This window comes from Coloeus monedula, assembly GCF_965178545.1.
Source record: "Coloeus monedula genome assembly, chromosome: 4".
Taxonomy (NCBI): domain Eukaryota; kingdom Metazoa; phylum Chordata; class Aves; order Passeriformes; family Corvidae; genus Coloeus; species Coloeus monedula.
In genome coordinates, this window is record NC_138784.1 from 17,235,367 (window position 1) to 17,263,140 (window position 27,774).

The 27,774-nt window shown below is 43.8% G+C and overlaps 1 protein-coding gene across 2 annotated transcripts in view; it reads left to right on the top strand.

Annotated features, from left to right (window-relative positions):
• Positions 1-27,774, top strand: part of CREB3L2 (cAMP responsive element binding protein 3 like 2) — a 75,098-nt gene that overhangs the window by 10,938 nt on the left and 36,386 nt on the right. The gene's annotated exons all lie outside the window — the stretch shown is intronic.

The window sequence follows — 27,774 nt, forward strand, 5'->3', positions numbered from 1 at the left end:
CTCTGCAAGATCAAGATGAACACAAAAAGTGACTTTCAAAATTGTGCAGTTAAAGTCTTGATTACTTTTCTAAAAAGTTGAAAGGCATTTTGTATCCAGAACATCTTTTTTAGCTTTAATGAAAAAGAACCTTGCTTGGGACAGCTTAGTTGGGGATGGGAAAAAACCCTACTTGGTTTTAAGATGTGGCTTCAGTGCTCAGGAGGGACATTACATGGTGTGGTAGCTGGGATGGAGCCACTGGAGCTCTGAGGAACTTCTGGTCTCATTTGCTTTTGTTTCAAATGCTCAGGCATCTGAGGGGGAAAAGGGAACTTGGAATTACAAGCAAGAAAGGAGTCTGCAGAATCTTGCATTGCTGAAGAGGCTTTTGAAGCAGTTAATGAGTGCAGAAAGCTGTAAAGTCTGGGTGTCGAAGGAGCCAGGGTTGTGACTGGGGATGGCCAATTAATGGTGCCGTTCCCATTGCTGTGATTAAGGTGTTGGAAAGCATGGTTTGGGGAGATTCTTAAAACCCTGGGTCTTGCAGGTGTCAGTATGTCACAGTTTGGCTGAGGACCTTTCAGTTCTTGACACCTGGGTATCTGAAAGAGAGGCTAATTTGGGAGAATGCCAAGAAAAGCAGCAAAAGTGGTTGAAGTAGCAGGTTGTGAGAAATGATTACAAACATTAAATGTGTATTGCTTCGAAGGTGGGCAGGTGTTTGGAGGAGTTTGAGGAAGTGGTGTGATCAGAACAGTTTATGTTGAGCTCACATTACTATTCTTGAGGCATCTTTCTCAGTTTCATGTGATGTATGTCATTTTCAGTAATGTACCAGAATAGAGTGTCTGCGAAAACTTTGATTTCAGCTGTGGTTCTCGTAACACACAGATAATGAATATTTCTGTACTTGCAGCAAGATCCCTTCAGAGCTTTGTGCTTAGATTAAAATTATGAAGGGGATTATGTCTCTTAAGATTATGCCTTTTTTATACAGCTAGTGTCCTCTGCAAGTATCTTTCCTCTTTTTGCCTGATCCAATGCTTACAAGTTAGTGAAAGGTAAAAAAGAATCGGTGTGAAATTAAGAGAAGCTGGTGATGATCAGCAAAGAATATCCAAGGGGAAAACACAATGTTGGCAAGTGTAAGGGTAGCAAGGGGACTTCTCTAAATGGTGTCTCATGAAAATTAACCACTGTCAGTAATCGGGTTATAGAACATCTTGGAACCAATAAATCTAGATAACTGGAAATCTGGATAGGCTGGAAGGTCCCAGAGGAAATGTTTGGCTTGTTGGCACTGATTTTTTTGGGTCATGACATTATGAGGAAATACCTGAAAATAGTCAATTAATAGACTAAAGGGGAGGAAATTAAAATTATACACTGGAGATCCTGGTACCAAACATATGTAAAAATTCTTGGAATCTTTTAGGATTCCACAGTTACAGAGTGGAATACTACAGATATGATTTAACCCTGATAGGTAGAATTTGATGGAAAGCAGATATAGTCAGACAAACATGGTTTCATTCTTTGAGATGAAAAAAAATTGATAGTAAATGGAGACATTTTGCAAGCAATTTGCTTTTTATTTTACTGTATTGGTTGAAAGGTTGTACCACAAAGTGTATGAAATTAGAGTTGACTCAAAGCAGTTGCTAATGGAGAATTGGTGTCAGAGGATAGATTTATTGAGTTCTGCAAAATGGTACCAGACAAGAGGCTTTTCCAGGTTTTCATCCATGATCTGGAAGCAGAGTTATGTGACTAGGATGTATCTACCTATGGGACAGGTGAATACATATTGGAAATCAGGACTTGGAAAGCATTACAAAAAAAGTGCTAAAATATACTTGAGTTAAAAAAAATGCTCATTCCTCAGTCTTTGAGGCACACCCATGTTCTCTTCTGGCAGTTATATTTCAACAAATTATCAGATCCTGTATAAGAGTACCTCATGGAAATGGTGGGTTAGGACAGGGAAGATTAGGAAGGTTTCATAGTCCTTTCTAGCTTGAAATGCTATAAAACTTTATTGCTGGGCCTGTTGACTCTCTGGATACTTCAAGGCATAACATACATCACATGCATCACAGCATTTGGTCATTTTTCTAAACTGTTGATTTCAGTGAAGTTTAAATAAATGCTTTAATTGCTTCAAGCTGTTTTTGAACTGCTTGTGTTTATCATGACACCTCTTGGCACATATAAAGGAGGAAAATGTACAAGCATGGGGGGAAGGATAAGAATTCTGATAGAAAAAAGGCATTAGTCCCAAAATACAAGGCCACCTTTATGTATATTCCCTCTTGAAGTTGAGTACCAAAGGTGGCCTTGTATTCTCTGAGCCTCTGTCTGGGATAGACTGGGTAAAACACATGTGATTGGTGTCAGTGTGCCAAGGGTCTTCAACTCTGGCAAGTGAAAGGCAGTGGAAAACAAGAAAGCAAAACAGTTAGGGTGAAGCATGAGGAAAAAGGGAATGTGTGGGAAGATGGGATAAATATACAGATAAAAAAGCAAAGTTTGTAGCTTTCATTTTAAAGGTATGATTCATGGAAGGTGGTGGTGGATGTGGTTCCAGTTGTACTAATGGTACCAGCTTTTACCCTGGTGTTTAACAATGGAAGATTGTTCTTGTCCGTCTGCCTCTGTGCATCACACTACTGTACTTTTCTACACCATCAGCTGGAGGAAGCTTAACCTTACTTTATTAAGGCCTGTCCAGAACTTCTGCAGCATTTTAACAAGCCTGGAGGTCTCTATGTGATCCAGCATCAGTCTCCTCATAGTTTATAGGGGAATAGTCTTTAGTTTTGACATGCAAATTGAAACAGGAGGAGAAGAGTGCCTGGGACATTTGGGGAGAGCAAGTAATTTTTCTCCCTTGGTGTTCCTGCATTTAGATAGCTGGCAGACAGAAGATACTGCCTTAAACTGCTTCCATGGTATGGCATAACCTTTTGTAGTGGTAATGCTGTTTTGCTTTTTCTCTGGAATATGCTAGAAGCAAAAATATTTTATTCAAGTGTAGTGTGGACAGCAGATGTGGTTTGAAAGTGTCCAAAAGCTGTATTGGAAACACGGCAATGAGCAGGAATGCGCCCAGCTTCTCTAAAGCAGTGTTGCTTCTCCTTGTGGCGTGAAGTCCCAGTGCGCCTGTGATGTGATGGTGTGTGGGGGGTGCTGCTGCACTCGTCAAGTGGCCCCTTCCTGACCTGCTCAGCATGGAGTGCCTCCTGCAGAACGGATGGCGAGGAATGAAGCTCCTCAGCCTGATGATCCTGTCAGGCAGGTCAGGCTCCACCAGGAGAGGCTGAAGCTACGTGCTGCTGGGAGGCACCTCCGGAGCCTGTCTGAGGATGGAATAAATGAGCACTGCTGGTCATTCGGCACCGGTTAATTTGTGGAATGCCTTCGTCATTCTGCTGTGCAAAGGTGACCTGTGGCAGTGGAGCCATAGGACAAGACATGCCTGACTTTTCAGAGTACTGCCAGAAGGCTTTTGAGGAGTCTCTCTTGAATTACATATCCTCTCTTAATTGAACCCTTGTAAGGCACTTTCCAGTAGGTGTTCCAAAAACCTCAATTCACACTTCTGCTTAGATCCTCTACAAGAGGTCTGATGTTTGAGCCAGGCAGGCTGCATTCCATCAGTTTAGTCAAGCAACAGGGAAAAACAGGAGTCAAAATTCTGTGGAGATGATATGAAGTGAGTGAGCAAATGCCTGAGAAAAGGTGGGTCAAGTAGGGGTGTGAAGAAGTGTGGAGGCAGATGGGGTAAGGAAATGTAATGAGTTGTGTGCAGCCCAGGCTGTGACTTCAGTGGTCTGCACTGTGTACCAAAGAGAAAAGGCTGTGCTGGTGCTGGGAAACAGCTCCTTGACCAGCTCAGTAACTGGCACATGCTGCACTGTCTGTGAGCTTTGAGGCAGTGCTGTGACAATCTGAAATGTGCCCGTGTGATGCTTTGCTTCAGAGCTCTTGCATTAAACAGGGATACTTGACGCATCTTGGACTGGAGCTGGACCCACACAGGCACTGATCTCCCTCTGGGCTTCGGGGGGGAGAGGGGCCTGGTGTAGAAGTAGCCCTGAGGTTACACATGGCCTGGTGCTGTCTCATAGCAGCAGGGAGGAGGTAGCTGTCCTGGTTTTTTCTTGTCCCTAAACAGATTGTCAGGGATTTCTCTGAAGTACAAGGGCACAATTAATGTAACCAGCACATTCAGGTTCCTCACTGTGGTTATTTGCAACACAGAGACACTTAAACCCTGTTTTGTTAGCTTAGCCAGGGACCAAGCAAAGACCTGTTTCCTTCAGCATCCTGTATTTATTCCTGATTTGGTTTGAGGAGTGGTGCCCGTGGTTGCATCGTCCTTTGGGCTTCTTGGAATCTCCCTGCAAACCCGCCTGTTTCCAGTTAGTGACGCAGCACTTCAGGAAACTGAGCCAAGCCAAACAGGGATGTTCCCCACTTAGGGAGTGAGCAGGGAACTGTAGGACCTTATGGTCAGTGTAACTGCAGACAGTATATTCAAATGCTCAAGATCACTGTTAACTTCTCAGAGTCTCCTTTTTAGCAAATAGTCTTTGTGTCCCCGTCGTGTTCCTTTGAAAACCAAACAATAGAATAAGGTTGGAAGGAAAGAGAGAGTTTTTCCATCCCCCTGTGACAGGGAGGAAAAAAAAAAAACATTATAAAATGTAATTCTTTCGTAGTTTTATGTGAGGAACAGCTCTGCCTCATTTAGGTCTTCTCCATTACAGTCTAGTGCACAGTTTCTCACGCTGGTGGACAGGCTCATATGAAAGGGCACAAGTGTAACCACTACTGGGAGTAAAAAGGGTTTCCATTATTTTATTGAGAAAGGGTATAGCCAGAGGATCTGTTGAGGAGATCCAGGGAGGGGGCAGAGAGAAGTAGAAGAGCTGAGAAATGTGTGCTCTTTCAGCCAAATCCTGTCCTAGAAACCATACAGTGTAGGAGGGTGTCACTTCTGCTCCTTACCTTGCTGGTAGGTGCTGGTGGTCTTGTGGAGCTCTCATTGTTAGGTTTTTGTGTATCTGACCCAAACAAAATAGCTCCTGCTGAGTATGTTTGAATAGGAAAACCTCTTCCCTTTCCAAATTAAGCTTTGGAGAGCTCTTCAGGGGGTTCAGACTAAGGGACAGGGCACGGACTGGACAACAGTCACTTTGACAGATTTTCGGAGGAAAAATAGCAAGGAGCTCTGTTAGCTTAAAACTTTATTAAAGACTAGTTGGACTGACCAGGAAGAGATTTAAGAAAGTAGAAACTGGCTGTAATCTTACTTAAAGCAAGAGTTATCAGTAAGGGAGGCTGGGTTCCTCTTATTCCACATTTCTGGTATATACATGATGAACCTGTGACTTAGCAGCAGAATTTTTATCTGCAGACTGTGCTTTTTTATCTTTCCCTGGCAGACATCATGCAGCTGTGTGTATCGATGCCGCTGTGGAAAGCTGGGCTGCTGGTCTGAGGCACCTCTGGGAAGTCTGCACTGCTTGCTTTGGTCAAAGGCTGGCTGATACAGTGTAGTGCAAGCTGGCTCAGCCACTTTGGTTTGGATTCTGACTGGGCTTAGAGGGGTTTAAAGGAGATTTAAAGATGGGAAAAAAAAAAAAGAAGACAAAATGTGCCTTTACCAGGAAGTGATGCAAACCTCAGATGATCCAAACTTGATTCCCTCTTCAACATGGGAAGGGGTGTACTCAGCCTTAGCAAAAAACTGTCTCTGTCCACTGGTGTGTTGTTTTTGTTGGAGGTGTGCAGTATTTTGGAGACAGTTTCTGTATTTTGGGAAAAGAGTGGGAGTGTACCATCCAAAGCAGAATATATCAGAATGTGGCACTGGCACATTAGCAAAATAATGTTTAAATAATGTAGCTTAAATAACTTAAAGGAATTTAAGTGGAAGGTGCATGTTTGGCTTAGTTATGATTATGCATAACCATAAGGAAGGTAAAGATCTTGCTCATTAATGCGATGGGATTTTGCTAGATGGAAGCATATGTGAAGAAGAAAACGTGGAAGTGTGAAATATTTTATAATCTTGTATATGCAGTGCTTAAAATGTGACTTGATAACTCTTTATAAAAATGAAGTCATTCCTGTTACGAGTTTTTGATTGTTGCCAGCCAGCTCTGATCCTGCCATGATCTTGAGCAACACGGGAAATGCACTTCTCTGGAATCTGAGATGCCATCCACGTGGCTTGTCCTGTTCCTTAGACATTGCACAGGTGCTGCCTTGCACAGGAGACACGGATTTGGTACTTGTGGGAGGACTGGAGCACCAGCACTGCTGCAGCAAGCCACATCCCAGGCTTGTCATGCCGTGTAAATAGGGAGGGAGGGGTTTGTCCCTCTGAGTACATCTGTGGTGTGGGTGGGTACAGACTCAGCTACGGGAGGGCGGCTGAGCGAATGTTTTACTGCTGCTGTCACAACTATATATGGAAGACCAGGAAAAAAACCCCCACTGCAGTGGCCAGGCCGAAAGAACCTCAGCTGAATTTTATTTTTCAATTGCTAAAGCATGTCCAGATTGTTTCTGTAGTAAGAAACAAAGTCAGGTACTTTGTGTCTGGTGGATGGCAGATGGCCCAGAGATGAGTAGATTGCTCAGTTTGAGGCTGATCTGCTGCCGTCATGAAGTACTTGGCCACCTAGAGTAATCTTTTTTGGTGGGATTTGGGAACATTATATGCCAGAAGCAGACGTTCCCTTCAGTAGGAAGGGCTGAATAATCCTGTCTGTGTGCTCTAACAAAAGTGTGCACCGGTTTAGGAGGAAGCAGCGTTGCTAGTGCCCTCCCAGAGCTTGCAGTGGCAGTCCTGTCAGTATAGCCTGCAGGATTATGCTGATTTATGGTAACTCTGACACCTCCAGCCATTAGGGAACTCAGGGTTGGGGAGAGTAGCCTGTAAAATCCTACTTGGTGCTTAAATTTTGTTGTTGCAATATTGTAGGAGACAGTACGTCCTGGTCAGGATGCACTGTAGCCTGAGATATTTCAGGCTAATCCATGAGCTCATAAGGATAGAGAGCCACACAAACCACATGTTCTTCTCTAGAGAAGAGCTGTTCACTTTGGAGATAGTACAGCTACGCAGTGCAAACTTGGACAAGATGTCCAAATCCATCTGCTTTTTTTCCTGTCCTATGATCATGCGACGACAATTTAGTGAAATTGGACTTTAAAGTGCATCTTCACAAAGAAATTTTGTGAAGTTTTTAAGAGAACTCAAATTCCATGAATTTAAGAAGAATTCATTCTTTGGGGGGAACCCTTAAAGATGTCTGTTGTCTCTAGCAGTTTTGGTTCTTCCTGAGGCTGAAGACAGAGTATCTCTTTTGCAGACTTATACATATGAGGATAGGTAGATTTGCAGATCCCTTACAGGAGTACTCAAGTTTTTGTTGCATTTTCAATGCCAAATGTTGCTCTATTTTGAGGAGGTCACTTCTTGCATTACCTTATCTGGAAAATAGATGCTAACATACCTCACTGAGTTTTATGGAGTAATTACAGAAAATAAAGAATTGCCCGTATTGTTGGCAAAGATCTGCTGTAAGAATAAGGGTTTTATTTTTTATTCATTTTTCATGGAAGTGCATTTTTCACTTCAGTGAAGTTCTGTGCACCTGACCTCAGCCAGAATGGTCTAATTGTTGCAATTAAATCACAGTTTCTGTCATTCGTAATACCTGTAAAGGGAGCAGTGCTCTGTGCAAGACAGTGTGATTTAGATGAAGCAGCCTAAACAACCTACATCATAATGTCTCATTTTGCAAAGACTTACACCAGGTGATACGGGAAGAGTGCATGATTTTTCATCATGTCACTGTAAGATTATGCATAAAAACACTGAATTACTTACATACTTCTACATTCTCTTATGTTTCCAAGAGGAAATAGGCTGTGAGGTGATCTGCTGCTGTAAACAATGCAGGTCTGAGAGGTGGAGAGAAAAAAAAAAATCCTAATTTTGCTGTGAGAGCTTGAGTTGTGCAGGGCTGAGTGCTTGGGCTGCTGTTGTTCCAAAGTTGTGGAACCTTGCTGACCTCTTAAGTGAGGTCAGTCCTGATCGACCAAACAGGTAGAAATAAAGCTGAAATCACTCGTGAGAGGGAGAGCAACAAATGAACAACTGGCTAGGTGTTCTGGCTGGTCCCTTTAGAGCTGCTGCCATAACTGAACCTGGAGTAGCTCCCTCATACTGCTCTGCCAAGGTGGTCTCTGTTAGCTTGAATAATCCACAAATCCATCTTTGTGGAACTGGGTTGGAGCAGCAGATGTGGAGTGAAGCTGCTCACTCCGAGAGAACGGTGATCTCTGGGAAGGATGGTGCCTTCTGTTGAATATGAGGAATAAACCAAAAGTTTCTGGCAGAAGGCCACATGTCTCTGCAAGTTATGCCTGTTAAACATTTTTATTTCAGGATTCCAGTGACACAGCAATACTAGGATTTTCTTGGTGGTGGCCTTTTGCGTGGTCTACTGATGCTGTGGGTTGCTGAAAAGAGGCTGAACTGCACCTTTTGGTGAAACAGATAGGATGGAAGGTCAGGCTGTAAGGAATTGCATATTTATGAACTCCTTTTGCATTTGCAGTCTGGTGTGATGGCTTCAAATTCAGTCTTGCAGTTGGAACGTGCCTCTTTGTTGTGCTCAGTCTGAGTTTTAATGACAAAGCTGGCGTAGCGGAGTAGTTTGCATGTGACTTTGCCAGGACTTGCTCAGTTTTCAAGATGTGCTCTCATCCGTTGGATATGAGCAGCATTTGGACTCTTGAGCTGTTAAATATAGGTTGCCAAAGTATGTTTCATAGCTTGATATTGTTATAACGCTCCTTCCTGCATGCTGGGTTTTCAGGCACGTCAAGGTTTTCTGAAATGTGTTCCTTCAGCTTTGTTCGCACTGGTTTGTGTCGTCTGAGATCCATGCTTCCTTCACCACTATCAACAAAGAAAAATAGTTTCTCAGAGTTTGAAAAAACCCAAGTGTTACCCAAAAATGAGGGTAGGACAAGACTGTGGTCATTTAGTCCAGAGTGTCCCTTCAAAGTCTAAGAATAGGCAGAGGAGCATGCCATCACAATAGGCTGCCTTATAATTGCTCCCCTTGCCCCTCCTCTTCCCCATCCACTTAAAAGTAGAACTTGGGAAAGAAATAAGAAAGACAAAAAAGAAGCCGACCCTAAAATGTACCCAGCCAGGGCAGTCTGAGACGGTGAAAGCAGAGGCATGCAATTAAAAAAAGCTGCGTGCGCCCGCTCCTAGACATTCCTGCAGCTGCAGGCTCCTGGCGCGGTATCCGGGTGGGCTGGATCCCTGCCAGCCCCGGCCTCGGCAGGGACTCTGCTGGGGCGTGGATGGGGGAGAGGCGGGAGTTACTGCTCTTTCTCCACAGGGCGATGAAACTGCTTCTGCCTCTGCTCAGAAATGTCTCACTTTCTCTGTTTATGTGCCTTGGACAAGCTGTGCTGAAGGAAGAAAGAGCCTCAGAAATCCATCTGAAAGGCAGATGGAGCACAGCTCCCCTCCAGCGGGGAGCCCACCTCTGCTTTCCACCCTGCCTGCACAGTCCCTACTCTGTGTGCCTGTGGTGGAACGGTTTCACAACAAATGTCTCTGTGTTTCCTTTGGATCTGGAGGGGAAGGGGCAGGGGTCAGCGGCAACAGTCAGGCTTTTGAGACCCTGGGACCATTGAGCCTTGCATGTGTGCATAACTTTTAACCAAACCCCGCTGAATCTGTGTGGTTTTATTCTGCCAAAGGGATGATGTAAATCCAGGGAGGGGTTAACACATCGGGTACTGGTAGTTAAATATAAAATGTGAGAGCATGGCTGGGATGTTGGTGAGGATGCTCTCGCTTCTTTCCAAGGACAACAACTCTGTGTTTGTGCTTTGGGCTGAAGCAGGCCTGAAGCTGCTCTGGGCATATACTTGGTTTTTCTTTGCACAGTGTTGCTTTTCCATGCTGCTGCCTCCAGTTGTCCCTCTCGTGTCTCTGCCTGGGGACTGTCATGGGGAGTGGTGCCTGGGCCTTACACAGCAGTGTTTTAGCTTAACCCTGCCCAGGAAGGCCAGTTGTGCACCTTGTCCCTTCCTGAGAAGTGGCAGGGGTGAGGGCCTGCTCCTGCCATCATGAGAGTGATGGTCCTGCAGGTAGCACGATATTATCTTAAACCAGGGCTGTTTTTCTGGATTTTTTTCTAGAACTTGTTTGTCTGAATTTTTGGGCAGTCTCTGAACGGTTCAGGTATCCTGGGGCTAGATAGGTATCTTATACAAAAAACACCTGGGGTGTTCTCGGTGAAATATTGTCCCTTTCCCCAACATCCCTGGGGCTCTTCCCCTCATAGGCTCACAAGTGTGCTCTTGTGCCACCATATATCAGCACAGGAAGCTTGCCTGTGGTGTTCCTGCCCGGTTTCACCAGCGTGCTCTTGTTTTTGGGAAGAAAAGAGTCATTGCCATGGGAATTTGAGTGTTAAAATGCAAGATGGGGAGCTGTGCACATTCCTCTTTTACTCTCCAGTTGTGTCTTTGTGTCTTCTTCATGCTCATCTCATCACTGAAGGCTTTAGGTCTATGTTCAGATTCTTGTAAGTCCTGGCAGGGACCCTCTCTTTAGTCCTCCTTAGGTGCTGGATGTTTTCCCTAAACAGAACACCAACTTCAGAGTGTCCCAGGAGAACACCTGAATACATGCATGGACATCCCTTGTCAGTGGGAGATTTCACAGCCCTTGGCTGGGTCTGTAGCCCATTTACTTATTGGCCCAGTTGCCCTTCTTGGAGGTGCAGAGTAGTGGTGTTGTCTGATAATACAATGCATTGCCTAGTAATACCGTGATGTGGTGTGAAAAGTCCTGTCCAGCTGTTACTCCTGCAGGTACAGCTCTGTGTGTATGGCCTCTATCTTACCATCAGAAAAGCCAGGAATACAAATTTCTATACATCAAAAAAGGCTGATTCTCAGCATGTATCCCTGTTTACTGCTTGAACTTTTAAGAATGGATTTACATCAGAATCAGACAAATCATCTGCTTAAATAAGAATGACTAGAGCACTAAACCTTTAAAAGCATATCAGATTGTCACTGCTTTTATTTAATATTTACATTTTAGTTAGGGAATATGCAGTTTGAATTGCTATTAGCATGGGAATCTGGTTTAAATCTATTTCCATGTTCTTTCCTGACCTTTCCTGACTGGTTTAACAAATCCTGTCAAAAGGGGAGTAAGTCTAACTGCAGCTACATGCACCGGAGATTGTAGTGCTGTAGGCAGGATGGGGAGATTGATGATCTCTTCTACTCCTTGCCCCCATCCCACTCACCTGGCAGCTTGTAGAATAGCACAAATGGTGGTTATGCTAAAAGCTGGATGGTCCATTTAAATTTCTATTATCTCCTTCTGCTTGCAGGCTTTTCTGTGTGTGCCTGGCTGTCCCCATAGAGCTCAGACTGGAGGCTTGTGTAACGGAAGCCTTTCATGGAAAGAAACTATTACATCTTTCTGTAGAACGGTCTAGTATGTTCCTTTTACAAAATTATTCCCTACTGGGCCTTTTGATATGTTATTAGATATTTTTTATTATATTATTGGAAGAACAAAGATGACTCAGTGGGGAAAAGAGGGACAGCTGCTCTTTCCAAAAGAAGAGCTATTTCTCTCTACTGTCCTATGCTTGAGTTCCCAGTGTATGTGTGCTTGCTACTGTTACAAGACAGGTACAATTCAGCTTACAGAATTGCTGAAATACTGAGTTCTTCTCCTTTGGCATTAGTGCCAGCCATGCTCATTTTGTCTTGCTGAAGACCAGATCTTCCAAAGCCATCTAGAACCACAACTTGTTGGTAGAACAGAGCAGTGATTTTAAATCCCTTGCTGTTTTTGCACACTCAACACTTCTCTGAGGAAGTTTGTGGACTCTGCAAACTTGAACTTATTTCATGTTCTTTAGTTTCCTTTGTTAGACTTTGCAGCTCTTGCAACCAGAGAAAATTTAAAAAAAACCTAAAAATAGAGGCACAGAGAGGAGGATGCTCAGAAATTCTGAAAAACTGATGGTTTTAGTTTTGGCATGTCTGAGTCTTTGTATTATTATTGCATAAGATGTGATTATTGTGAGCCTTGATTTATAAAATCTTCTAGTTTGCTCTAGTCTCTGGAGAACAGAAGCTGCTGAAGGGTCTGGAGTACAAATTTTCTGAGGAGTGGCTGAGGTTGCTGGGTTGTTTAGCCTAGAGAAAAGGAGTCTCAGGGGAGACCTTACTGTTCTCTATAGCTACCTGAAAGGAGGTTGGGTCAGTCTCTTCTTCCAGGTAACAACCAATAGGAAATGGTCTGACACTGTATCAGGTTAGGTTTAGATTAGATAATATGAAAAATATTTTTGTGGAAGAGGTTGTGAAATATTGGAACAGTCTGCCCAGGGAAGTGGTTGACATTCTATCTACACATAAACATTACGAATGTGAAGCTCTCTTGGTCAGAAGGATGTCGGAATGCTTACACAGGAACCATTTGTTCTTGTGTGTTAATTTAATGAATAAGAACTTGTGTGGCTTTGATGTGCTTTTATTTTTTGATGGAAGCATAAGATACTCTGTGCTAACCCACTGAATGTCAGGTACCACTTTCAGTTCATTGGGGCAACATCAGTTCAGCACTTGATCTTCTGGCACACTGATGCATGTCCTGACAACTTGGTTTGGTTCCATTTCATGATGCTGAATTTAAGTGCTGTGAAGTCAGTACTGTCGTCTGTAGCCAGCTCCAACCCCCACAGGAAGCAGCAGTTTTAGGATCACTTCTCTTTCTTTTTTTTCCTTGTCTTAGTTAAAGAACCTTCCTGATAACACACATTTGTCAGTGTCCCTTACGCAACTGTTTTCTGTGTAAAATCCGCTGCAAGTTTCAAATTCCTCAAAAGTCCCATAGCATTTTGGTCTCCCTCCCTCCCAGTCCAGATGGTCTGTAGCAGATGCTCATCCAAAATGTAATGCAGCCAACGGTGTGGTGTTAAAAAAATGATCTATATTTAATACATACAAACACACAAGCACACATACACATGTATATATATCTATGTATATATAGTCGTAGCTGGCTCTGGAGTTTACACATTGCTGATAAGCAGTACAAGGTTCCCCTGATTATTTTTCTGGCTCTGTACCTGTGTTTCCCTAGAGCCAAACAGACTCCTTTAGCTGCGGGAGAATTTTCCTCCCTTTGGGTGCTTTCTGTGTAAGCTGTGTAATGCGGGGGGCTGTGCTGGGTTGGTGCCTGGAAGTGGGGTCTTGTGTGGCCATGCACCACATGTGGCTTACAGGCTGCATGGAAGAAATCACAGCACCTGAAATTTGAATACAGATTTTGATTTCTGAGCTCCTGAGCTTGCACTTTACCTCTGGATAGCCCTCAGAGCCTGAAGTACTGTATGTGGCATTGTTGAGGTGGCATCTTGAATCCGGTGTTTGTCCTCACGACAGGAAAGACACTGAGGTGCTGGAGCAAGTCCAGAGATGGGCAGTGGAGGTGGTGAAGGATCCGGAGCACAGATCTTATGAGAAACTGCTGAGGAAGCTGGGGTTGTTTAGTCTAGAGAAAAGGGGGCTCAGGGTTGACCTTCTTGCTCTCTGTACAGCTATCTGAAAGGAGGTCATAGCAATGTGGGGTGGGTCTCTTGTCCCAAGTGACAAGCGGTAGGACAAGAGGAAATGGCCTCAAGTTGCCCTAGAAGAGGTTTTAGATTGGATAACAGGAAAATTTTCTTTACTAACAGGGTTGTCAGGCATTGGAACAGGCTGTCTAGGGAAGGGGTTGAGTCACCATCCCCAGGGATTTTTAAAAGATATGCAGATGTGGCTCTTGAAGACAAGGTTCAGTGTTGGACTTGGCAATGCTGGGTTGGACTTGATGATCTTAAAGGTATTTTCCAACCTAAACAGTTCCAAGTGCTTGTGTGTGTGTCTCTCACTCCTGGCCTTGGTGCAGTGTCCAGTGCTGTGCCCTGCAACGAGGGGCTTTCTCTGTGTCCCAGCTGTCTCTGGTTTTCTTATGATCCTGATAATTTTGGCATTGAATGTGATGCAATCTCCCGTACCACTATCCTTGAGATCTCTCCCTTGTGACTGGAGAGTATCGCGTTGTTACTGCCCTTGGGTGTGTGGAAGGAAGAGGCAAAGGGTGCCTTTGCCTCAGGGGATGAGAGGCCCAGGCAGTGTGGGACAACAGCTCCTGCCCAGCCCTCTAACCACCAGGCCATATTTCTTTCCTTAGAAGAAGGAAAATGTGTTGATAAAGTCTGGAAAAACCACATTTTCCACCCTACTCCCCCCGCTTCTAAGCTGTGGGGTAATGGTTGCACAAGCAGGAGCCAAGGGGCCCCTGGAGGTACTGGCTGGGTGCTGGGACAGGTCCCATGTCCTTGCCCAGGCACACCCCCAGGCTGGGTCTCCCCTCCTTTCTCCCCCATTCAGGCACCCAGCCGCCTCTGAATAGCTGGAGTAGATCTTGGCCGCGGCTGGCAGGGGTCTGAGCTAGCCCTGGCTGGGATAGCGGGAATGAGCGATTACGTGTGCCTTCGCTTATGCAATGTCTGATACTTCCCTGCGCCGTCGCTGTCCCCAGGATGCTGGCAGGCTCTTTCAGCAGTCTCGGGAGAGGCATCTTCCACGTTGCACAGCTCACTCGCTTGCTCGGTATATCCAATTAATTAAATTTCAGTGCTACAAGTGAAAGCGGCTTTGTTTGTGCGCTAGCATTTGGGAGATGTGGATGGGGAAGATGCTGCACAGGGCTGCGTGTGTGTGTGCTGGCTGGAGGTGTTGGCTGGAGCACCTTCTGCTTCAGTGCCAGAAACTCACATCGCCTGCTGGCATTAATCTTGTAATTCATCTTTAAAACTGGATGAAACTCCTGCTTTCCTTAAATGCTCCCTCTCCTTCCATTCTGTCAGCTGGTTGCTTTTAAAGCTTTTCTTTATCAAACTAAAAAAGCTTTAAAAACTTTCTTTTAAAAAAAGCTTGTTTCTAATGTAAAACAAGAACACAAGTAACCTCTCTCTGTGTGTTTGAACAGGGTTGCACATTGCATGCTTGTGTTTATGCTCTTTGTCAGATTTAAAGCAAGAGTAAAGTTACTTGCCTTTGATTTCTCTGCTATCTGCAGCCTTCTGCTGCTGCAGACTTGGCACTTGGAAAGGATGATAGGTCCTGAAAGAGATGCCCAGACACATGGAGCTTTACTAACTAGAAGACTTAAAAGAGACTTTGAAATGAGCAACTACTAAATGACTTCTTTTGAAGCAAATCCCTTCACATGGAAGCTCCCTTTTAATTTCCTCATGCACCTCGGCATTCCTCTCACTTGGCCTCATGGGGAGTCTCCCATCACCACTGAAACTGACCATCTATTGGATGTGGAAATTAAATGTGGACTCTGAAAATGATCACAGTGCTCTGGGCTTGTGAGTCCTCGCAGTTTGTCACAGGCATTTGCTCGTGCTGTGGCTGCAGATGCAGCTGCCCCTCCGATCCTGAGGAACAAATCAGTTTCAGAAAGACGGGATAGTTTGCATGCGTGTGTGTTTGTGTTTTCAGTCTCTTTGATAGAGAAACCCTGAATTCCAATGCAAGCTTGCCAAATCTTTCCTCTGAGACCCTCTCCCAGCTTGCTGTTGAGGTGTGGCTCTTGGAGTGATGGCAAGTGGTAGGGGCTCTGTCTCCCAGCTAGTGCCCTCACCAGCCCTCTGGTGTGGGGAGGAAAGCTGCCTCACTTGTGCAGCAGAGCTGGAGAACCCAGCCTTAAAAACAAACAAGGGAAAAGGCTTTCAGTGGGCTAATGCTGTGGGATGTGCCGGCCACTTGAAGTTTGCTGAGCACTGTGTTTGGAGCAGGCTTGTGAGCGGGGCAGTTGTGTCTAACACGAACAACCTTTGGTCTTAAACCTGGGTTCTTGAACTGTGTTCCCCAGCTGCCTTCCTGATAAGGATATCAAGTTATCTGCAATACAGGAATGCAAAGCCATATCAGCAAGTTTCCCAGCTCTGGGTTTGCATCAGTTTCTCCAGAGCACGCTGCCATTCAAGTAAACAGGCTTGTTTTGCTGCCAGAAGGCCAAAGGAAACAATTATGATGAATTATTTTAACCTTATGTAAATCAAGGGCTATAAAACTTCCCCAGATTGTTTCCTGTTTGAATTCCTGCATATCTTTTTAGGGCGGTCTCTAGTCTTCAGTTAAGAATGGCTTGGGTTGAAGAATTCACACTGTTCCTTCATGATTGATTGTTCTCCCCTTTTTTAATAATGTGAACCGCAGTGAGTGGATCTGGCTCCAGCTTGAAAACTTAGCTGCAAGCTGGTAGAGCCATCCTCATGAGTCTTATTCTCTGTTTCATTACTTAAGAACATTCATGGTCTGCATTTGTTTCCTCTTTGATAAGCTGAATACATTGGTTTCTTCTTTTCTCCTTTGCTTTTATTTTGAGGCAAGATTTCCCTTTCTATAGTGATTCTTGTGATTCTCTGAACTTTCTCCAGTTGTTCAACTTCCTTTTTTTTGAAATTTGGTGGTGTAGGAGGGGAGCCTGGCTGTGGCCAGTAGCAGGTGCATCTACCATGAGCACGGAGAAATTTGTGCTTCACTCCTCTCTGTCTTCTGAAGTCCTCAAACTCATGTGCTCTGGGTTTTGTAGGGAGCACAGACTTACACAGCAGCTTGTGTGATTGGCATGAGGCTGCAGTACAAAGCTGTAGCTGGGGGTTGAGCTTTATAGGGACACTTCGTTTAAATATGAAGCCTCATTTAGGAAACAAGTGCAAACAAAAGAAGTCCTAAATAGATAAAAAAGGCAAAATTTCTGCAATACCTCCCTGCTGTTCTTTGGGTGCTGGCCCCACAGCGTGGGATGGCTCTGCAAGAGTCCCCAGTGCTTGACTGCTCCTGGAACTGTGTGAAACCCCAGCACTGGCTGAGGGGCTCAACCTGAAGTGCAGCAGGTGTCTCCTGCATTTGGAGTATGAGCACACATATGCAGTATTTCATCCCCAGGACCCAGTGCTTGTGGTACCTGTCCACAGGGGTTTCTTCAGCCATGCCTCTCCCAGAGTCCTGGGGTCTTGGCTTCTGATTGTCAGTTGCCCAAGTGTGCCTTGGAGCCTTTTGGTTTTGCACCATAAGATACGTTTTGGTTTTTTTTTTTTTTAACCTTCAGCTTTACTTAAGACATGTATCTTGTTTATGGCTGCTTACTGAGTTCTCTGTGTTTTGCTTTTGTGACCTGGCCTTTTTGTTACTCACTGCCCCTGCTGATATTGCATTATCTGCAACCTTCAGTGCTGGTGGCTTTTCCTCTCAGTTCATTGATAAAATATTGGAGTCTGGGGCCAAGAACTGATCCCTGTGGGAACCCACTGAAAATGTGTGGCATGATCAGCTCATTTTTGTTTCACATATGGAGATTTCTGATTTCCTTGTCACACAGAATGAGGCCTGTTGACTTCATCTCGCTCCGGCTTTGTTTTGTATAGCACCAAGTCAATTGCCTTATGGTACAAGAGGTATTATGCTAGTAATATTATCTCAGAAAGAGATAAAATTTGAGAAACTAGATTATCAGTTATTGTGGAATTATAAATTAGATTTCTCTTTCCTTTGGAAATTCTTGGACTCTTAACTACTCTCTTCGCTTTTCCATCGCTTCCCTTCATCATAAATAAACAGTAGGTAGGTTAACTTGATGTTACTTTGGTTGCCTTGTTTACACTTAAATATTTTCATATTATCTTTTACAGTCCATCAGTACTGTCTCCTACTGAAAATAGTTTCAAGAGCTCCTTAGAAGCTCTGTTTAGACTTTATAGATGGAAGTTTTCTAGGTCTACTAATTAAAATGGCCATCTTTGAGTAGCTGTTTCTATATTCTCTTCCATTATTGTTGGGATAAAAGTCATTTCATTAGCATCCTGTGGGATGGCTGTATCATCTGTTCTTATATAAAAAGCAGTAATTCAGAACCGCCCCCTCCCAGGAATATTCAATTAAACATTTTGATCTTCTTTTTTCTCCCCCCAATAACTGCAGCCAAGCAGTGGCCTGATCTATAATTAACATTCCTCTGGATCCTGAAAAACTCAGAAGCATGCCTTCTCCCTCTGAATTGTATTTTCTATTAACTCTTTCTTGTCTTCTAGATTCTGATTTATGTTAATTCTTGGTAATTTTTCCTTTCTCCCACTAGCCCAAATATATAATATTCATGTTCCCATGGCAAGCATGTTTGTTTTCCCTGTGTGGTTTTCTCTTCACCTGCCATGGTGAGATGGAAGTGGTTTTGCGTTTCAGGTGGGGAGGAACAAATGAGAGAAGGTCCAGAGCTGTCATGAGGGTGAGCACTGTAATGTGCTGAGATTTAAATGGCAATGCACAAAAGGCAGTGACGCTTGGCAAAAATGCACAGCTGGGGGTGGAGGAAGTTCTTGCACAATCTTAATATGCTGCTTATCTGTCACTGGTTTATTTTATCCCTTTCCAGGTGCTGTGACTTTGCCTCCTCCTGTTGTTTCCCTTCTGCTCCCTTGCTTTTCTGGCTCTGCTCCTCCAGAGTCTTTGCCCACAGTTTGCGGCTTCATTCCCAGTTCTGCTGATCTTCTTTATGTCCTGCAAGGGGATGAGTAGCTTGGCCTCTCTTTCACCTGCTTGGGAGCAAAGGCCTGGAAATGGAAGGTACAGAGAGGAGGTAGAGATGAAGGAGAGGGGTGCTCTGAGTGGGAGAGGGCTAAAGAAGGAAGCTGAAAGATCAGTTCACAGGCAAATGATGGCAATGCTGGTTTGAGAGTCTCCCCTGTATTCCCAGGACTCATGAAGAGAGAGAGCCACCATGCCTCTTGCTAGATAACCTGTTCCACAAGTCCCTGCATCTCTGGAAGGATGCAGAAGGGAGATACAAGCTCACAAGTTTGTTTTTGCTTAAAACCTGGTCTTAGGATACAGATGTTTCTATCTACTGCTATTTTGGGTCCTGAACCTTAGTCCAGTACCACTCATTGTTTATTTATTTATTTTTTATAAAGCTGAGTGAAGTAATGTTTACTGGCACTGTGACAAAAGGCTTGTCATAGGAAGTGGAACAGCAGCTCTCAAGTATGGGGTGTCTTAAAACAATTTGTCTAGATGCATGCTACATGTGCTTGTAATTGTATATTTATTTGATCTTGTTCGTATCCTGTCTCCTTTTTGCCTTTCTGCAGCTTTCAGCAGGGCTTCAAAACAAACTTTGTCTGCCTTTGACACGAGTCAAAACCAAGTGACCCACCCGCACTCTTGTTTTGACATAAAATGAAATGCGTCTTTCCTCAGAGGAAGGGTCCCAGAGTACCAGTGCCGATGGAAGTACTGGTCCATACAAAATGAGGTGCCAAAACCATTTCTGTGGGTTCCTGTGTGAATTTCTGCAGAGTTAAGGCTGTACAAGTCCAACGTGGGTGTCTGGAAGTATCCATCTCTCATGGTACAGAGGACCACTGGGGGTGGCTTCAAAATGCAAGCCTTTTTGCTGTGGGATGGGTTTGGTAGGGCTGGCTCATCTGGAGCAGCTCCAGTGTCATGGCTTTAAAAACCATGTTCTGTTTCAGGTACAAGGTGGGGATGTTCTTCCCCAGTGTTGTCACCATCAGGTGCTGTCACACTGCTGCTCATTAGCTTGTTGGGCCAGTAGCAGGTTTGACATGAAACTTGCTACAAAGTTGTAAGCTGGAAACGTTTTGACAGTCAGGGATGGGAAATCTGTGATGATACCTGCTGTTGACAAAGTACTAGCTCTGTATGCAACCATGGTGTCTGGGCTTAGTGCAAGCTTATGGGAAGGATGAGAGGTACGCCAGATGAAACCCCAGGATGTTTCTACTGAAAGCAAGGTAGAAGACTTGTTTGGAAAGGTTGTTTGTTTCACTGTCTGGTGAGATCACACACTGGAGTAGTATTTGACACACAACCAGCTTTTTTAGTGCACGGTACTTAATGTGTAACCCTCAGTGACAGCAGCACTGAACACAAAGTCCTGCCAGTGCTGTTTCTCCTTCTGCCCTGATAGTAGATATCTGTGTGATTGAGACAGAAATTCTGCTGGGCAGGGTCTAAACCCTGTGGCAGCTAAGGTCATTGCTAGCCAAAGGCTGCTGATCCTTGAGTTCTGCATCAGGCTGGGCAGTTCATCCTCCAGGCAATATAACCTGTAGATTTCTTTACATTTGTTTCACAAAGACACTCCATTTTTTTTTTCTCCCTCCACTGTTCTCAAGCACCTGTTTCTTGAGTTCAAGAAAGGGTTATATGTGCATGGTGTGTTTTTTATTTTTTAAACTATACACACATCTGCAATTTCAACCATTCAGTGTATGAATTTTTGGCAGTTTTTATAAAAGCTAATTCATATTTTCGATAATCAACTTGGGGTGTCTGCATTTAGGCACTTGATAGTCTGACTCTTGAAAACTGAAGAGTGTCTAAATAAACACTGAGGAGCTTAAATTTGTGTCTTTTCAAGCCTCAGGTTCTAAGCTTCTATTCTTAAAAACAAACAAACAAGGCAGCAGAACACCCCCCACACTCAGTACTATAAATCTGTAAAACAAAGCCTACTAACTCTTTTGTGATATAAAATGCCCAGTCTCTCTTTAAGCTGCCAATACTGATCATAAAGCCTTACTTGTTTTGTAATAACAGACAGCTTTAATTAAAGAGCAGGATTTTGATGGGTGGTGGGTAGGTTTGCAGCCAGTGCTAGGAAAAAGAAAGAACGATGGCTCCTTCAAGCTGGAACCCTGCCATTTAAACTTTGCAACCATTAAAGAAGAAACACTGTTGAAGAAGAAAATAAGGATTTTTATTTTAAATGTCAAGTGTCCTGTCAGTCAGGACTAGCAAGCACTGCTGATAGAGCAGAAGTTGTTTCCTACCTATAGCAGTCAGACTACTGAAAGATCCTCCTTTGAAAGATACTAATTTGGTCCTCAGGGAGGAGGCTGTTGAGAACACTTTAAACATGAAACAGCTGAGCTGGAAAGCATCTGTGTTCTGCAGGAGACCCTCTGCACTAATGGGAACTTAGATGTGAAGTTATGATTTTTCTGAGGTCTCCTAACAGTGTGCCCGCTGGCAGGATTTTATTTCTGGGAGGTCATGCCTGTGGACAGGGGCTGGGAACTTCAAGTGCTGCTTAACCTGTGGGAGCTGCACCAGGACCTTGCAGGGTGAGCAGATGAGCGAGCTGTCCCTGGCCTGCAGGGCAGGTTACAGCATCCCTGTTCTAAGGAACCATCCCTGAACTACATGGTGCTAGCCATCCTTTGTGTCCATGTAGGATAGCTGGACAACAGCAGTATTATCAGTGGTTATCTTTTCCTCCTTCCTGTTATAACTCTAAAGTCAGCTGGGAGCTGGACTTGATCTTTACGGGTTCTTTCCAACTTGAGATATTCTGTGATCTCTAAAATGCATGCAAGTAGATTTTGTTTAAAATACAGGAATTGTGCTGGCTGTGCCCTTTACAAAGGGCTCATCTGTACTCATCAACAAGGGATGCTGTTACTTGAGGCCTGAGATTAATTTTCTTTGCTTTCATGCCCTCCCATTGCTATGTTGAGGGAAGATGTTAAATGAAGCCAAGTGTAGTGTGCCCAAACGGTGTAAAACTCACCTATATTGTTAAGATCTGTCTCCTGTCAGGAGGGAACTGGAGCAGCCATGTTCTTTAAAAAATGGCTGTAAGATAAACCAGCTGTGCAGCAACAAAATGTGTTGTCCCTGCTGCCGAGCTCTCAGGCAGCAAACAAGACCCTAAATATGCCCACTGTTGAACTGTAAAACTTTCTTCACTGTTTATTTTTTTGCTTAACACTGTGAGTTACACAGAAGACACTAGTTTCATGTAAAACTTGCAGTAAATGCAAGTTCCTTCTGTAGAGCCTGGAGGTATACCTGGGGTGTAACCAAGCAAATTATTATTATCTCACAGCAAATATTTATCACTGGCACTGCATTCCTGGAGCATAGCTGGGGCAAAAAAAGCCCCAAACAAACCAACCAAACATACTTGTCTTCACTACACAGCTTTTAACACATAACTGGTCTCTTCAGGTATCTTGTGTGGGTGCCAAAAGTCATTGGAGACCCCAGTGACTAAGTTTTGGAAGCTGAGTTCCCCTCCTTGTGTAGTGTGCGCCACACTACTAGCTGAAGGTGGCAGGGAGAGGCTTGCCCCTGCTCTTGGTGGCTTGGAGGCTCCTGAGATGCAGATGGGTCAGTCAGGCCTGTCTTGCAGCTTCTGTAGTCGCTGGGGGTAAAGAATTGTGACCCTGCTGCTCTCTGGGTGAGGGGAAGGGCATGGGGACAAGTAATGGAGGGGTTTAGTGTTCTGTGGTTGTGCTGCTCAAGCTGGCAAAAAAAAAAAGGGATGGAGGAGTGGGTGGGGAAGAGCTGAGACAAAAGAACAGCTACATCTGACCTGAGAGCATATTCCAAATGGTAACTTGCAACCCAGAATTAATAATGTACTTTGAGGTCTCAGTCAGGGACTCACATGGCGGGGAGCCTTTCTGAAGGGCTTCCAGCTCACTGACTCACTGCTCTGGCCCCAGTGACTCACTCCTCTGGCTTTGGCTTTTTGGGGAGAGGGTGGGAAATAGCAAAACATGCACCCAGCCTATTGAAAAGTTAGGCTAGATCCAAGAGCTATGCACTGGGGGAAGGGCAGGGGAACGTGAGAAGGATTTTCCTATTTTGCATGACTCCCAAGAGACTTGGGCTAGGAATGAGCAACAGCATCCTTTTCTCTGCTTGCAGGCAGTGGACTTAAAAGATTGATCTTGAGGGTTGTTTCTCACCGTTGCCTCGACTGCACAAGAGCTTCTTTCTTTCTTTGTCTTTTGTTTTTCTTTTAACCCATATTTAGTCCTGTCTATTAAAGAGTTTCATTTAGGTTTTAGTTATCTTTTTAAATACAAAATACTTTTTTTGATGGGGGTTGTTAAAGAGGAAAGTGAAAGAATATTTTGGAAGATGGAAAGGCAAAGGAGTAAGCATGGTTCTTGAAAAATCCCCCTGATTAGTTAAAAATAAATGCATGTCTTCTTTGCTGGTTGTGGGGTGGAATATTTGAGTGTTTGCAATGGAAGTGTGTGCATACATGTGTACATAATGGGGGGGATTATGAGATTTGCTCAGCATGAACTTCAGCATTTCCAACCGTGTAACCTGAGCAAGCTGGGAAGATGTGCAGATTTAATTACCATGTAAATCTATTGGCTCTGAATTTCCTGGCATTTGTTTTGCTGGTGACACAACCTGTATGTTATTCACTTAGAGGATATTTTTTAATCTGACCACTTTTTTTTTTTGTGCTTAAAATGAGTAAATGGTGGTGTGAGACTGCAAACAATCGTGTCTGCTCTTACAGTGGATCTCTTTGCTGGTTTCAAATACCAGTTTTGGATTACTCTTCATAGTCTCCCACAAATGAGGGAATTTCAGTATAGTTACTGAATAGACATTAAAGGATTTTACAGGAGAATAAAGACATAAAACCCAGGCTGTTTTGTACCTACAGGTGGATGGTGGGATATTTTTTTATCCCATGAGTGCCTATTGTGTACCTGACAGTTCCTCCTGTGGAGGGGTGACTGATCCCTCCAGGGTGGGGAGACTTCAGGGTGAGCCAGGAGGGAGCCACTAACTCCCAGGAGGGTAATACCTGGAATATTTGTGGGTGGTTATAACCCAGTCACGTTGCATGGCTGCCGTGCCCTGGTCTGCTGGGAGAGCAGGGTTTGTTTTGCAGTGTGCCAGGGTGCTGTCACTGCAGCTCTCCTCTGGGGTGGCTTTGCTGGAGAAGGTGGGATTCTGCTGCTGCAGTCGGTGTGTGGGACTGGCAGCTGATGCAGTGCACTTTCCAGGCTCTGCAAGGCCTGCTGCTTGTTTAAAAATATAAATATAATTGTGAAGTGTCATTTGGGACTCTTGACTTCTCTGCGTTTCTTTTTTAATGGGTTCTTAGAAGGTCAATTTTCTGAAGACGACTTTCATTTTTAGGCATGATAGTGTCTTATCTTCAAACGACTAATTGGGGTAGTGCTGCTCTCATCTGGCTTCAGGTCAGCTGGTGGAGAAGCCAGCACTGCCATACACCTATCAAAACCTGAGTGGTTTACTTCACAGATCTTCATTTGATCAAACAAGAGGGAAAAAAAGCCCTGGTCCCCGAGGCAGTTGGAGAAAAGGGCCTTTGTGTGGCAGGAACAGGCAGATGCTGTGGAGAGCTGCAGCCCGCGGCACAGCTGGTCTGCAGCCAAATACTACTTTCGAAGAGCTATCCAAAAATCCCCTGTGCACCCGGATGTGAGAGCTTTCCTCTGTTTGCTTACTGCAGCGTGATGTCTGGAGGTGTTTGTGTTCCCCAAAAACACCCAGGATAAAGGCATGAGCCAATGTTCAGCCAGATGAGTGCTGAAACTCCACGGGGCTGCAGTTTGCTTTCTGTGTGTAAACAGGAGTGCTGCTGTTTTGTTTGTCTTTTCAGGGTTCTGGGGGAAGGGGAGGTGGAAGATAAGGTAACATCTGTCCTAAATCCCTGACTTTTTACAGAGGTTAAAATCCCAGCTGAACACAGCTCTTTGCTATGTGGTGAGAATAGTTTAATAATTCAAACAGACTCCTTGTACCAACACATGTCTGCAATTAGTGCTGAGGCTGCCAGTGGGGTGTGAGGATAGCAGGAAACTGGCAGCTGAGCTGTCTACAGAGGTATTAACAACAAAAAGGGAAAAGAAGAAAAAAAAAGGCAGATTCTCAGTGCAAGTGCTCTTTCCTCTCTTTTTAAAATTTTTGTAAAGGTGAGCTCTCTGGGTGAAAGATGCCCAGCTGAAAGCCATAGACAAAGAATTTCTTTCTTTTGCAAGCAAAAAAGGTTCTAAGGGTAAAAGTCTCAGTTTCCTTCCCAAATTGCCCTTTCCTGTTCCTGGCTGCAGGGGTGGTTGCTGCTGTGTCAAAACTGAGGGTTATTTTGGGGCTTTCCAGCTATGGAAGTGGCTGATGACCGCTGAGGTGCATGTGGAAGCAGAGAGGGGAGGATGGGGTGGGGGGGGGCGTTGGCAATGGGAGAACGTGCTTTGAAGAGACAGAAGGAGCAGCTTAGGTGTAGGTGGAGATTTTGCAGAGCTGGAGGCCTGACTGCCCCCGGATGGTTTCTGCTTTAGCTGCTGCTCAAATGCCTTTTCTTCTTTAGTCCTCTAAGCAAACGGAGCCACTTTCAATGAGACAATTGTTTTATTAAGGACAAAAGGTGATCTAGCTTTAAGCATTCATTGTAGTAGAGAAGTGTATAACATATGAAAGATTCCTGTAAATCAAGGAGTCTGTGATTTTTATAATCACAGAATGAGAAGTCCGGATCCCTAAAATTGTCTGTTTGGTGAGTTCAGTAGCTGCAGAGCCTGACCTGTGGCAGTTGTTCTAGGTTTCTCTATGAACCAGTGTTCAACATTATATCACAGACCATTAAAACTAAACTTGAGAATTATAATGAAACTAGAAAATCACTTCAGAAACCAACCATTTATTTGCTATCAGACAATTCTGTTATAAATGCATATTCTTTTCTTGCTCACAGCTTGCTGCTTTGCAGCGGCATGTGAAAAGGAGAAAGCACAGATATTGACGAACATGTTGAACATCCTTCCCCACCCCAAGGTTCTCTTTCTCTCTGGTTTTCTGAAGCTGAATGTTTGTTTCCTCCTTTGCTTTTTCTGAAGTGGTTTTAGGGAAATTCCCCATTCAGAAAGGAAAAAAAAAAGAATCTGATGGACTTAACTTCAGTCAAATAGAAAAGTAAAATAGCATTTGATAGGCTTTTATTCCATATCAAAACAGTGATAGACAGAAGGCTGATAAAAATCTTTATCTGTGAATTTGCCAAAAACAGCTGAGTAGCCTGTGGCCATGTTTCTTTCAGTTAAGTTATAACATCTAAGTAGTGTCAGACTAAGTCAATATGTAGGTATGATATTTTCAAGGATGACATCCTGAAATTGGATGATGCTGGTGGTAAAGTAGCTCCAAGTAGAAACCACGGTACAAATATTGTAGCAGCCATATTTCAGCATCTGCTACTCATCAGTCTGAGTAATGCATGCAAGCATTGGAAAGAAAGAAATGCTCCAGCTTTAGGAAATTATGTAAACAAATATAATTGACTCTTGCTGTTACTCCAAATGAAAAGAAATGTGTAGACTGGAGGGAAAAACATTGTCCCTAAGAAAGGCACTGCTTTTTTATAGGTTCATCCTTGACTTCTTTCATGGCTGGGAAGTATTTCTGTCCCTTGTTTACACATTAATGGCTGCCTACCTTGTTTTACTCAGTGTTTTTATTGATGCCCCAGGCTGTTCAGCTACTCTTGTGCATCCTTTTTCTTTCTTCTTTGCATAGTGGGGTGTTGTAGTTTATACTTCTATCCTTGCTGGGAAGCACCTGGTTGTGAAGTGCTAGTGAGTCCTTGGGTATCAAAATTAAAATAAATGAGGCTTTCTAAGGTGGTCATGATCCTCTTGCAGAGTCCTTTAAGAGTTTGTTTATTAGTGTTATCATTTACAGTAAGTAAATATGAGACTACAAATCTTTGTTGCCATTTGTAAAGGCTTTTCCTGAGCTAGCTTGTTATTCCAGCATAGCAACTGTGGTTCTCTGTTTATTGCCTTGTATTCAGTCAATATTTTCTTTTCCTCAGAGTCAGAATTGACTCAAGACTTGCTGATTTAGAAAAAAGGCACAGTTAGCATTTGGAAGAGGTGCTTGAACATCCAAGGAACTTTGTGAGAGCTGGCTGTGCTCAGGGTTTTCAGCATGAGGCTTCAAGGCCACAGGTGCTGCTGGAATTGTGAAATGTGAGTGCATGAGGGTGTGAGCACACCGCTTCCCCTGTGGGTTTATACAATATTGACTTGTTTAATTCTTAATTTAGCCTACAGGAAGCTGAATCTTGAATTTCAGTGTTTGTTTCTGCAGGAGAGAGCAAGATGAAGAGCCAAGATCAATTCTGCTTGCAAAAACTAAACAAATCAAACCTAGGCTTTTATAGCATCATGCCTCAGCCAACAAAGATTCCTATATAAGATGGTAGATAATGCCTCATTGTTCAGAAAATCTCATTACAATTCACTGTGCAAGTATTTTTATACAAAAATAGAATTCTTTGTGTGAATGAGATGAACAGAAATGATTTGTTGCAGTGCAGATTTTTCATCTGTCAAAGATACAGTTTTCTGACATTGGAAACAAGATGAGACAAAGTTTTTGGCTTGATGGGAACTGCACTGGGGTCTGGAGGAAATAGATTGCAAGGTTTGGTTTGTGCTCATTTAGAATAACAAACATGAAGTTACTCTGCTACATACAGATCTAACGTGCTGCTGGTGTAATGAATTCAGTGCAATAGACAAAGTGGTTATTAGTACTGGCTGTCAGGAGCTTTAGCTCTGGGGCCTAGAAGCTGGGTATGGGTTCTAGGTAGAATGCTACTTCTAAAATAGATACATAAATCAGTCAGGAAACCCATTTCATAGCAAGCGTGTTAATAGCTTGGCTGTGGATGTGCATGGACTCGTTTTCCTGGAGCACACAGAATGTTCTGCACAGCTAAAATAGTCGTGTGTGGTGTCAAAGTTTGTGCTGGAATGTGTTTCATTTTTGTTCTGT